At 40.4% G+C, this 13,418-nt stretch overlaps 1 protein-coding gene and 1 pseudogene across 1 annotated transcript in view; one reads left to right on the top strand and one right to left on the bottom strand.

Annotated features, from left to right (window-relative positions):
- LOC112643572 (zinc finger protein 573-like) overlaps positions 1–1,690 on the bottom strand; it is a 47,293-nt pseudogene extending 45,603 nt beyond the window's left edge.
- ZNF383 (zinc finger protein 383) overlaps positions 1,171–13,418 on the top strand; it is an 83,068-nt gene continuing 70,820 nt past the window's right edge. The window contains exon 1 of the mRNA XM_035703931.1: positions 1,171–1,848. The gene's annotated coding sequence lies outside the window, so the exon portion shown is untranslated. The remainder of the gene's footprint in view (positions 1,849–13,418) is intronic.

Genomic DNA, 13,418 nt, shown 5'->3' on the forward strand with positions numbered 1-13,418 from the left:
TTTCCTTAAGTCTAATTCTGTATAAACATAATCTTTTTTCAAAGATTCATTTATTTTAGAGAAAGAGCATGCGCATGAGTGGGGGAGAGATAAACGGAGAGGGAAAAGAAGGGAATCTCAAGCCCACATACTCCAGAGTGTTGAGCTGGACTAGGGGCTCCATCTTACCACTCCTAGATCATGACCTGAGCCAAAACCAAGAGTGGGAGGCTTAACCCATTGAGCTACCCAGGCACCCCTATATAAATATAATATCAACAGCTACATCATATTCAACCATATGGGTTCATCATTAAACATTTCCATAATCCTGAACAAAATGTTTCACATCATTAGAAGCAAGAAAATTGTCCTTGATTCTAACTCCCCCCCAAAAAATCTGAATACTGGGGGGTTCTGTTTACAATAACAATACACAGGAGGATGTGAATGATAACAGAATGAACATGAGAATGTTAATGAGGTTTTACTTCAATATCACCCAATATCCACTGGGAAGAAAGCAGATCATGATTGGGACATTTCAGAAAAAGGAAAGAATGTCCTAAAACCAATAATTTTATGGGGGTGGGGGGACTAGCCCAAACAGTGATTTTTTTTTTTTTTTTTTGGACGCAACAATTCTTTCCTCCAATTCTTTCCTCCTCATCGGGGTCCTTCTTTTGGGAGAATGGCAGGAGGCAGTAGGGAGTCACAGGATGCCAGGAGCACAGAATGACCTCGTTGTACAACATTCTCTACGTCCATGCCCGCCCTGCTCACACACACACAGATGGAAATGGGACAGCGTGTCATCTGTGTAAAGTTTACAGGAAGTTCCTGATCTCTGGGAACGCCGTGGTTCTGAGACACGTGGCTGCCCCTCAGAGCTCCCATGTAAAGGATTTCCAAGGCGTTCCCGACCTCCAACTTCGTTCTTATGGCCATTCCTCTGTGGCAGCCACAAGCAGCTGTGAGGAGAGAAGCGGAAGGAAGCGGCCGGGAACCCAGAGCCGTGGGACGAGGACACAACAGAGCCACAACAATCGCCGCACAGGTAAAAAGCACGCAACCAAATCCACGGCGCAACACGTGCACAGCCACGCACGTGCCTCACCCTCACTTCACAATCGCACCTGCTGTAACGGAGGCACCGCTGGGCGCGCGTGCGCAGACAGGAGCACACGCGCTCGCTCGCTCGCCCCCTCGCCATCTGCCCCTGCGGACCCACAGCACCCTCCTCCGCGGTTCCGGTCACGGTTAACAACTGGCCGCCCCTACCGCGGGCTTCCACGCTTTAAAGCCTGCCTCCCCCACCCCAGGTTAACTTGGTTGTCCAGAGCCCAGCCTGTCGACACCCCGCGCCGCTTACATCCTGAGATGAGCTCAACTCACCGAGCGCACAGCGAGAGAACCGCGCGAAAAAATGGAAAGGAAACCAAAGAGCCGCTGGGCCCGCTGCCCTCTGGGAAATGTTGGAGCCGGCCTGTCCGTGGCCGCGGTGGCTTGTGGGGAAAGCAGCCCGAATCCCAGAAGCCTCACGGAAGCGCTAGATCGCGCCCGGACCGCCCAGCGCGGGCCGGGTGGGGAGATTGTCTGAGGAGTGCGCCACCCGAGGGCTGGTAACGCCCGCAGGGAAACAAGACGGCGCGGTCAGGCTAGAAGGCAGGCAAGGGCACTCCGGAGCTGGCGGCCGTCGGCAGCCGCGGGCCTGAGGGTGCAGAGCCGCAAGGTAGGCTCCGTAGAGCGGCCCCAGGGCCATGCGGGGACTCCGTGCGGTGTCCCCTAAGTAGCGGCAGCCTGGTGGTCACACACGGGAAAGAACCTCTAGGTACTACTCTTCATGTGTACCAGCTGCATTTAATAGTGGTGAGTACGAGTGAGGTAATTTTAATACTTAACGTTCAGATATAGTCAACGCCAACTGAATAATGTAAAAGTGATCTGGTGATAATCTCCTTTTGTTTCGTAATATTGGTTTACGAAGAGTTTTTCCAAGGACAAACATTATATGGTCTCATTCATTTGGGGAATATAAAAATTAGTGAAAGGGAATAAAGAGAAAGGAGAGAAAATGAGTGGAAATATCAGTGAGGGTGACAAAACATGAGAGACACCTAACTCTGGGAAATGAACAAGGGGTAGTGGAAGGGGAAGTGGGGGGGGATGGGGTGACTGGGTGATGGGCACTGAGGGGGGCACTTGGCGGAATGAGCACTGGGTGTTATGCTATATGTTGGCAAATTGAACTCCAATTAAAAATAAAGAAAAATATATAAATAAAGGAGAATATGTGAGAGATAGAGATTTCTATGATGATCATCTCTGACTAATTCTACCCTGATTCTTCCTGAAATTCAGTTAATGTACCTTCACAAAATATGTATTTATTATCCCAATTTGCCTAAGCCAATGTAAATTGTGGTTTCTATCGCTTGAAGATAGGTACGTTGGATATATTTGTGTCTTTTTTAGAAAATCATCAACTTGGTAACAATAATAAAAATAAAATGAACTTTAATCCCCCCAAGAAAACAAAACAAAACGAAGAGCTTTTCCAAGCATAACCAAAGAGAAATGTTATATAAATATTAAGATTTGACTGGATGCTCATTTGTCAGACCCCAACTTAGTTCTCCTTCAGTATTGTGTGTTGGGTGTTCTCCTTTGCCTCTCCATGTAAAAATTTGCTATCAGTCTGTCGATATCCAAAAATAACTTGCAAGGATTTTGTTTAATGTTTTTATGACGAAAGGGTGTTGAATTTTGTCAGATAATTTTCTGATCAATTGAGATAGTCGTGGGTTTTTGTTTTTTTTTTTTCTTTCAGCTCTAACCCTGTTTTTATACAAGAATCATGTTGATGTAGAGCAAGTGTAGAGGTGGGGAAGAATTTTAGGTCTTAGTCTCTCGGTTTGCTGGTGACCCTGAGCTGTGATCTGCACAAGTTCTCCGATCCTTTCCTCCCTCAACCAGTTAGGTGACACAGGAGGACTAGAGGGGCTGGGTATTTCCTTTTCTTCACATTGGTTGGTCCCTGGTGTGGGACCCAAGAAATTCAGAAAATGTCCCCCACCCTGGGCTCTAGATGAATAACAACTGCGGCCTCTAGCCCAAGTCAGTTCCAAGAAAAACCTCAGAGCATGCCCTTAATGGAAAGTTCCATATCAGAATGAAGAACTAAGAGCTTGAGAAACTCCCTGACCCTTACTGGAAATCCCCTAGACCAGCCCATAAAAATCCAGCTGTGACCCACCTCGGGGATCCAAGTCCCTGTTCCGCTGTGACAGGTATACTTGGACCCAAGCTCGAGCTTGTTAACAAACCCTCATGAGCTTGCATCGGTGTCGGCTCCTTGGTGGTGGTTTCTGGGATTCGCAATATTGGGCACAACATTGGTAAATTAGTTCCCCTTGAGGGCAGGTGAGCAACAGAATACCTAAATATTTCAAAAAGGTTAGTTTCCCCTCCCTCTGCTGGGGGAATCTCCTCTGATCTTTATCCTGAGAAAGTGATGGTGTTCTTAGAGGTCAAACTCAAGAAAGTGGGGGCCGGTAAGAGTTTTTAAGTCTGAAGCTGGTCCACACTGTTTTCTAACAGTTTCTAACAACTCATCAATTCCTACCAGTCCCTGGCTCTAGCAGCTTCTTCTTCAGGTTATCTGTGTTTCTCTTTCCCTTTTCTCCAGTTCTCAAGATCATTTGTCTGCCCAGGGACCTCAATTCTCTGTGGGAAATAAGAATTACAAATTTTCAGTTTGCTTAGCTCTTTTCTTGTTATGACAATAGTAGTGATCACTTACAGGCTCTTTCCATTTTGGAGCAAAAAAGCAGAAGTCCTTCTGATTTTTTAATAGTAGCTTCTTTGATGTGTAGTATACATACCTAAAAGCACATATAGTCTAAGTACCCCTGGATGGATTTTCAGAAACTGAATACATTCATTTATTTAACTAATATCCAGGTCAAGAAAGGATATTACCAGCATCCCAAAATATGTCTTCATGCTCTCTTCTGTTTTCTTTTTCATTCTACAAGAATGATCACTATCCAAATTTCTAACAGCAAAGATTGGTTTGGCAATCTTTTTATATCAATGCAATTACACAGTATATACTCTTTTTTAAGTTATTTATTTATTCATGAGAGACAGAGAGAGAGGCAGAGACACAGGCAGAGGGAGAAGCAGGCTCCATGCAGGGAGCCTGACATGGGACGCGGGACCCGATCCCGGATCTCCAGGATTACGCCCTGAGCCAAAGGCAGGCACTAAACCACTGAGCCACCGGGGCCGCCCCACAGTATATACTCTTATGTCTGAATTCTCTTGCTCAGCATTGTGTGATTCACCCGTTGCATGTTGTTGCATGTAGTTCTAGGTTATTTATTGATGCAGGAAATGTTGGGGTTTGGAGCTGACAGCCAAGAAAGAATTCTTGAGACCTCTTCAGTATAAAAAGGTGGTTTTATTAAAGCATGGGAACAGGACCCATGGGCAGAAAGACTTGCACTGGAGTTGTGAGGAGTGACTGATTATACACTTTCAAGTTGGGGGGTGGTTAGGGAGAGCATAAGTCTCTAAGGAATTTTGGAAGCAAGATTCTCAGAACCTTGAGGAGGCTAGCTATTGCTAGGAAAAGGTACCTTATTACTGTCTAGTAAAACCTTAGTCATGAAACCCTTCAGATGTATATTAGTGGGCCATATGCTTGGGGGATGATTGCCAACATATATCTTGGGGGGTAGAGATAAAGGAAGTTTTTAAAGGAATTTTTATATATTAAATAAGACTTACAGGATCCTGGAGGGTTGAACTAAGATTGTGTTTTTGCCCTTAGCAAAACATCCAGATAGTTGAGCTCCTAGAGGAGGGTCACTCTACCTGTTTCAAGGTCTTATCAATGGGCTTTAGGCAGCAAGGAACTTTATTTTTTTTTCTTTTGATTCTCACATCATTTATTCATTTTTGTGTCAAAATATATAACAAGTCACATTTACTTTTCACTTCTGTCAAATGAACAGAGAGAATAAAAAGAGAAAAGATAAGAATGAAAATTGGGTCACTCTCAATCCTGCAGACATTAAAAGGATAATGAAAGGCTTTCATATACAGTTTATATGAATACATTTGAAAATTTATATGAAACAGGCAAATTCCTAGTAATATACAGTAAACCAACTTTGCTGGGGGTTAATAGGCAATGTGAAGAGTCCTACGTAGTAATGAAATTGAATCCATTGCTACAAGCCTTTCCAATAGACAGTTCCAGCTCATGTGACTTCATTCTACCAATGCTTTAAGGAAAAAAACCCACTCATACGGAGTCTCAAGAGAATTGATAAATGTTGGAACTCACTCCAATTTATTTTATGAAGTGACACAAGCATGGATACTTTAACTTTATAAAGACATTCAAGAAAAAAGAAGTTTATAGGTCATCCTCACTGATGAAAATGAATGTACAAAACAAAATAATAAATCCGAGGTGCCTAAGTGGCTTGGTGGGTTAAGCGTCTACCTTTGGTTCAGGTCATAATCCCAGGGTCCTAAAATCAAGCCATGTATCAGGCTTTCTGCTCAGGGAGCCTGCTTCTCCCTCTGCCTACTTGTGCTATCTCTTCAAATGAATGAATGAATGAATAATCTTTTTTTAAAAATCCTACAATAGGGGCAGCCCGGGTGGCACAGCGGTTTAGTGCCACCTTCGGCCCAAGGTGTGATCCTGGAGACCCGGGATCGAGTCCTGCATTGGGCTCCCTGCATGGAGCCTGCTTCTCCCTCTGCCTGTGTCTCTGCCTCTCTCTGTGTCTCTCATGAATAAATAAATAAGGTCTTAAAAAAAATCCTACAATATATGAAAAGGATAATATATCATGACTATGTTGGGAATATTGTCAGAATGCAGAGTAGGTTTAACATTTGAAAATCAGCGTAACTTAGCACATTAATGTAATGAAATAGAATCATCTTATATTATCACACAAATAGATGGAGGAAAGACATTTCATAGAATTTATCCTTTCAGCAAAAACAAAAATGGAACTTCCTCAGTCCCATAAAGGTGTGTCTTAAATTCCTAGAGAAAACAGCTCTTAATGGTAAAAGGTCTCCCTTGGTATCTGAGAATGAGACAAAGATACTTGCTATCAAGCTTTCTATTTAATACTGTAATTGAGATTCTTACTAATTCAGTAAGGTAAGAAAAAAAGGTGCAGTGACTTGAAAGAAAAAAAGTATTATCGTTGTGTTCATAGAAAATCCTAAAGAATATATAAATTATCAATCTTTTCTTTCCTCCATCTTTTTTCATTATTTCCCCCAGAAGCCTTTTAAGATATTTTGCCCCTTGGGACATCTGGGTGGCTCAGCAGATGGGTGTCTGCCTTTGGCTCAGGGCATGATCCTGGAGTCCTGGGATCGAGTCCCACATCGGGCTCCCTGTGGGGAGCTTGCTTCTCCCTGTAGGGAGCCTACTTCTCCCTCTGCCTGTGTCTCTGCCTCTTTCTGTGTCTCTCATGAGTAAATAAATAAAATTTTTTTAAAATAAAAATATAAATAAATTAAATTGTCTAAACTGAAGGAAAGAGAATAAACAGTTTTTAAAAATTAATATTCTCAATTACCTGTAGGATAATATAAAAAAGTTTTGAAGTAATAATAGGTGAAATTTTACAGATCTGTATGAAAATTAATAAGAAATTAAAACACAAATTTATAATTCAAGAATCCCCAAGAAACTCAAGTGGAAAAATATAAAAACCATGCCCCTAGATTCATCATAGTCAAACTACTGAAAACTAAGGACAAATACAGATTAGCGGGTAATCATCAGGGAAAAAAGTATTTTCCCCCTTTTGAAATGTGAGAAAATATAAGCAAAGAAAGCACACAAAGGGTAGGCGGTTATAAAGTTAGGATCCAACCTGAAAAGATACCACATTTTCCCCTATGACTCAGGTTTTTCCACTATAGGCTTTAGGAATTTGAGGGGAGAGACAAGGATGCCCACACTCACCACTTTTGTTCAGTATATTAGAAGTCCCAGCCAAAGGAATTAGGAAAAAGAAATAAAAGACATTCAATTGGAAAGGAAGAAATAAAACTATCACTATTTGCAGATGACATGATTATATATAGAAAACCCTAAAGATTTTGGCACAAAAACTTTTAGAACTAATAAATGAATTTAGTAAAGTTGCAGGACACGATATCAATTTATAAAAATCATTTGCATTTCTATACACTATCAGAAAAATTAAGAAAACAATCCCAATTACAATGATATCAAAAAGAATAAAATACCCTAGGAATAGATTTAACCAAGGAAGTGAAAGACCTGTATAGTGAAAACTGTAAGACATTGATTAAAGAAAATGAAAAAGACTCAAATATACAGAATGATATTCCATGTTCTTGGACTAGAAAAATTAATATTAAAATTTCCATACTACCCAAAGCAATCTACAGATTGAGTGCAGTCCTTATCAAAATTCTAATGGTATTTTTCATAGAAATAGAACAAATGATCCTAAAATTTGTAGGGAATCAAAAGACCCCAAATAGCCAAAGCAATCTTAAGAAAAAGAAAACTGGAGGCATCACAGTTCCTAATTCCAAACTATATTACAAACCTATAGTAATCAAACCTGTATATGGTATTGGCATACAAAAAGACATATAGATCAATGGAACAGATTAGAGTCCAGAAATCTACATGTAAACGGTCAATTAATTTATAACAAAGGAGCCAAGAATATACAATGGGGAAAGGACAGTCTCTTCAATGAATGGTGTTGAGAAAACTAGGCTTCCCCACAAAAGAATGAAATTGGACTACTTTCTTATAATACAATTCTAAAACTCACTCCAAATAACCAAAATAATCTTGGGAAAGAAGAACAAAACTGGAGATATTACACTTCCTGATTTCAAAATATATTTCAAAGCCTTACTAATTAAAACAGTATGGGCTGGTAAAAAGACATATAGACAGACCTTATACATCAAATGATCATAACAGGAAGCCCAGAATTAAATCCACACATATAAGATCAGTTGATCTTCAACAAAGATGGCAAGAATACACAATGGGGAAAGGACAGTCTCCAATAAATTGTGTTAGGAAAAATGGATATCCACATAAGAATGAAATTGGACGTATGTATTACACCATACATATCAACCCAAAATGGATTAAAAACTTAAATTAAGTTCCGAAACTAAAACTAGAAATCATAGAGGAAAAGATTCACAGCATGAATACAATACCAAAAGCATAGGCAACAAAAGCAGAAACAGACCAGTGAGACTGTATCAAATTTAAGTTTCAAGGCACCTGGGTGGCTTAGTGGTTAAATATCTGCTTTCAGCGCAGGTGGGGATCCCAGGGTCCTGGGATTAAGTCCTGCATAAGGCTCCATGCACGGAGCCTGCTTCTCCCTCTCCCTATGTCTCTGTCTCTCTCTCTCTGTCTCTCATGAATAAATAAATAAAATCTTTAAAAAAATAAAAAAAAGTTTACGACAGCAAAAGAAATAATCCACAGAGTGAAAAGCAATCTATGCACTGGAAGAAAATATTTGCAAACCGTATCAGATAAGGAGTTCATCTCTAAGAAAAAAAATATAAGGAAATCCTACAACTTAATAGCAAAACAAAGAAACAAAACCCATCAAATACCTCTATTTAAAAATGGGTTAAGTTTTAAATAAACATTTCTGCAAAGAAGACATAAAAATAGCCAATAGGTATATGAAATCCATGCCAGCAATCTGTTGAGGGTTCCAATTTTTCCACAAACTCATCAACACTATTTTCCTTTTTCTCTTTTTTTTTTTCAAGATTTTATTTATTCATGAGAGATAGAGAGAGGGAGAGACATAGGCAGAGGGAGAAGCAGGCTCCCTGTGGGGAGCCTGATGCAGGACTTGATCCCAGTACCCCAGGATCATGACCTGAGCCAAAGGCACACGCCAAACTACTTAACCACCCAGGTGCCACTCCTTTATCTTTCAAATGGATATCCTAATGGTTACAAAGCTGGTATTTCATTGTGATTTTGATTTGCATTTCTCTAATGATGTTGGGCATTTTTCCATGGGCTATTGCCCATTTGTATATTTACTTTAGAGAAATGTCTTCAAATTCTTTGGTTTTAGATTGTGTTGTTTTTTTATTGTTGAGTTGTAAGTGTTCTTTATATATTCTGGACACTAGACTCAGTATCAGAGAGAGGATTTGAAAATATTGTTCCCATTGTCTTTTCATCTTCTTGATCATGTCCTTAGACTCAAAAAAAGTATTCACTTTTAATGAAGTCCAATTTACCTATTTTTTTGTTTGCATGTGCTTTAGATGTTACCTAAGAAACTGCTGCTTAATTGAAGGTTGCAAAGATTTACATCCATCTATTCTAAGCATAGTCATGTTTTTTTTTTTCCCACATACAACTATGTTTCTTTCCAGTGTCCTCCTACCCCCTCAAAACTGATTGCCCCAGACATGTTCTTCAACTTCACTGAGTTGTCCACGGGACCAGGAAAGATTTCTTGGATCATCTTAACCAGGCCTCTGGGTAGGAGGATATTTGTTGAACTTCTGCCATCCATCCTCTCTTAAATATTCCTTAGGTTCTAGACTCAAATTTGCTGGCTTCAGTTTCCATCTCTACCTTTGACTAAGCTCTGTGACTTTGAGTGAACCACTGACCTAGGTCTGTATTGCTTACAGTGTCATCTGAGTACCTACAGTATCACTATCACTTGAGAGAGAACCTCTAAGAAATTCAGATTCTTAGTCCCCAGCCCACATTTCCTGAATCAGAAACCGGTGGTGGGGCCCAGAAATCTATGTATTAAAAAGTCATCCAGATAATTTGGATATGAGTAGTGAGGACCAATATCAGTTTTCTCAGCTATAACTTTTTAAAATATCCTGGAGAACCCCAAAATAATATGGTTCTTCCTGTGCGCATCCTCTTTATGCCATCTCACAGTTTAAACAGCTTGGGGAGTTCCCTTTGCCCTCAACGTTCACTGTGAAATTTCTGTGTTTCAAGTTTAGTAATTGTAGGCCCTCCTACTGCTGGTGAGGGAATTCTCAACAGGATAAGAAACAGAAAATGTCCTTTCATCTCTATAGCTTCCAGAGCAACATATGATTACCAATGTCAAGAAAGCAACCATGTCCATGTTGTGCCAACAAAACAGTATCAGGAAGCATCTCGCTATGGGAGGTTAATGCTATTTTCCAGTGTGTGTTACCCCTAATCTCTGAACTGCTTCTGACCTTGACCTTCTGCCTTCCCTGCCTCAGGAATAATGGGTCAAATCAGAACTGCATTCTCTCCAGGGTGTGAATACTTGTGAATCTCCTTTGCAAAGCATTAGGATGACTTTAGCACCTCCCCTTCTTGTACCCACAAGAGGTAAAATAAGTTAAAATGATTCTGCTTACTTTGTGTATAAAGTAGGTAGAGGAGTTCCTGAGCATTAAGATGAACTGATGGTGTTGGGAATCAGCAGTGCTAGCAAAAGATGCTCACTATAGAATGTAGTCATTCTAAGGAAGGCCTGATTGTCAGGAAGAGAAGATAAGCCTCCCAATCCTCAGCTAGCTACTCTAGTTTAAAGCTCTCTCCTGTGTTTATTTTTTTTTAATAAAGATTTTATTTATTCATGAGAGACAAAGAGAGAGAGAGAGAGAGAGAGAGGCAGAGACACAGGCAGAGGGAGAAGCATGTAGGGAGCCCGATGTGGGACTCCATCTCCAGGATCACGCCCTGGACTGAAGGCGGCACTAAACCGCTGAGCCACCCGGGGCTGACGTGTGTGTGTGTGTGTGTGTGTGTGTGTTTAAGGATTTTAGTTATATATTTGACAGAGAGAGCACAATCAAGGGGAGTGGAAGAGGGAGAAGCAGGTTTCCTGCTGAGCAGGAAGCCAGATGTGGAGCCCTTAGAGAGCATGAGCAGGGTGAGGAGGGGCAGAGGGAAAAGCAGATTCCCCACTGAACAGGGAGCCTGACATGTGGCTTGATGCCGGTACTCCAGGATCATGACCTGAGCCAAAGACAAATGTTTAACTCAGTCACCCAGGCGCCCCTGTATCTCCTGGTTTTAAATACTTAAGAAGAATAAAAATGATTCTGTGGAGTTTCCAGCTTGTCCAAGGAGATAATTTATTCTGCAGTTGGAATGAGTGCTTCTTCCAATGGGAACTGAGTTACAAAGTGGGAAATACAAGGGTTTCCTAAACCAAAGGCAATACCAATCTTTCTGATGCTAAAGCTATATAATCAGAAATACTGTCTACCACCTGATAGTTATATTTAGCACCACAGATTTCAAAGAAAAGGAGTGTCCTTTGGAGAGTGTTATGGACTGAACTGTGTCCCTCTAAAATTCATATGTTGAAGCTCTAACTTGCAAAGTGACTGTTTTTGGCCACAGAGATTTTAGGAGGCCAATAATGGCTAAATGAGGTCATAAGAATGGAGTTCTAACCCAATAGGATTGGTAGGTAGCCTTATAAGAGGAGGAGGGGCAGGATCACTCTTTCTCCATGCACATGCACCAAGGAAACACCATATGAGGACACAATGAGAAGGCAGCCAGGTAGGAAGTGAGCCCTCATCAGAACCCATTAAAGCGGTCACCCTGATTTTGGACCTTCCAGGCTTTAGAACTGTGAGAAAATAAATTTCTATTGTTTAATCCACTCACCCAGTCTATGTTATATTGTTATAGCCGGCAGAGCTAAGACAGAGGAGACTTTGATTAATAGGACCCCATAGAGCTACTACTCTTTCTGTTGACTTCATGGGTCACTAAATGTTGACATGAAGCTTAGATAGGGAAAGACACACAGGTCACAGTATATGAAGAAATGAAGCCAAACCATTTAAGACTGAAGTGTTAATCACTCTTATAGAGGCATAGTTATAATATTAAGATAATAATGACGTTAATGATTTATTATTTCTGTGGGATGCAGTAGGGTTATAGGAATGAACAGCCTATTCAGAGAGAAGTATTACAACCACACTATAGTAAAAACCAAAGTATAATTATATAGACTATAATTAAGACCATAAATGATTATACTCATGATGGCCTTTGAAGGACAGCATTGCATGGGGATTAATATAATGTATCTTGTAGCTAAATAACTTGGCTTTGAATCCTCCTGTGCTTACTAGCTTTTTACCTTGGGCAAGTTCCTTTACTTCTCTAGGACTCATGTTCTTCATCTGTGAAATAGGAATAATAATCAGCTCATCTTAAGCATTGTTGTGTGGATTGATTTGTTATAAAGTGCCTAGAATAGGGACTGGTGCATTCAGATGCTTTTTTTATTTTTTATTTTTATTTTAAAATTTTTTTTAAAAGATTTTATTTATTCATTCATGAGAGACACAGAGAGAGAGAGAGAGAGGCAGAGACACAGGCAGAGGGAGAAGCAGGCTCCATGCAGGGAGCCCGATGTGGGAATTGATCCTGGGACTCCAGGATCACGCCTTGGGCCAAAGGCAGGCGCCAAACCGCTGAGCCAGGATCCCCCTGGATGTTTAAATGAAATTGCTGCCATCATTATCATCATCATCATCAATCACTATTAGTACTGTGTACTGGGTTCTGTCATTTAAGCCTGGTAATATATGGACTTTCCCCTCTGGTTTACAAGATTGTTATGACTCCTAATAGTAGTATCAGTTGTAATGATAATATAATGTAAATGCAAATAATCACAATGTTTGTGTGGTAGCCAGTCTCCAAGATTTCCCTTAATGATATCTTGCTTCCAGATATTTACCTCTTCCACAATGAATAGGATTGACCAAAAATCAAATATATAACAAATTCAGCCACCATTATTTGTGAATACACTGAAAAGCCCTATGCCCATGTAATGAGGAATGAAGGCCTGCCAAAAGTCATGTGAGTTGGCTTGGAATTAGATCCCGCAAGCCTCAATCAGCTTTCAGATGATTGCAACTCTAGACAATATCTTGACTATAACCTCATGAGTGTTCCTAAGCCAGAACCACCTAGCTAAGCTATTCCCAGATTTCTGGCCCTCAGAAACTGAGAGAATAAATGTTTATTGTTGTTTTAAGCCCTAGGTTTTGGGTAGCTTGTTACATAGTGATAAATAATGTAGTCAGCAGCACATTATAAACCTGCCATTTTCCAGAGTGTAATGGAACATACCATCGGTTCTCAGAATTGACATTAATTATAGTCTTATCTTTTTACATAATTTCTCCACTTAACATGGACCTGGAACTCATGACCCTGAGATGAAGTGTCATATTCTCTACCAACTGTGCCAACCAGGCACCCCAATTATGGTCATTACCTTAATGTAATTAAAATTATCGTATTAAAGTAGTACTTACATTGTCCTATTTCACAGAAGGAAACAGAACACCAGTTTTTG

This window comes from Canis lupus, chromosome 1 (assembly GCF_003254725.2).
Source record: "Canis lupus dingo isolate Sandy chromosome 1, ASM325472v2, whole genome shotgun sequence".
Taxonomy (NCBI): Eukaryota; Metazoa; Chordata; class Mammalia; order Carnivora; family Canidae; genus Canis; species Canis lupus.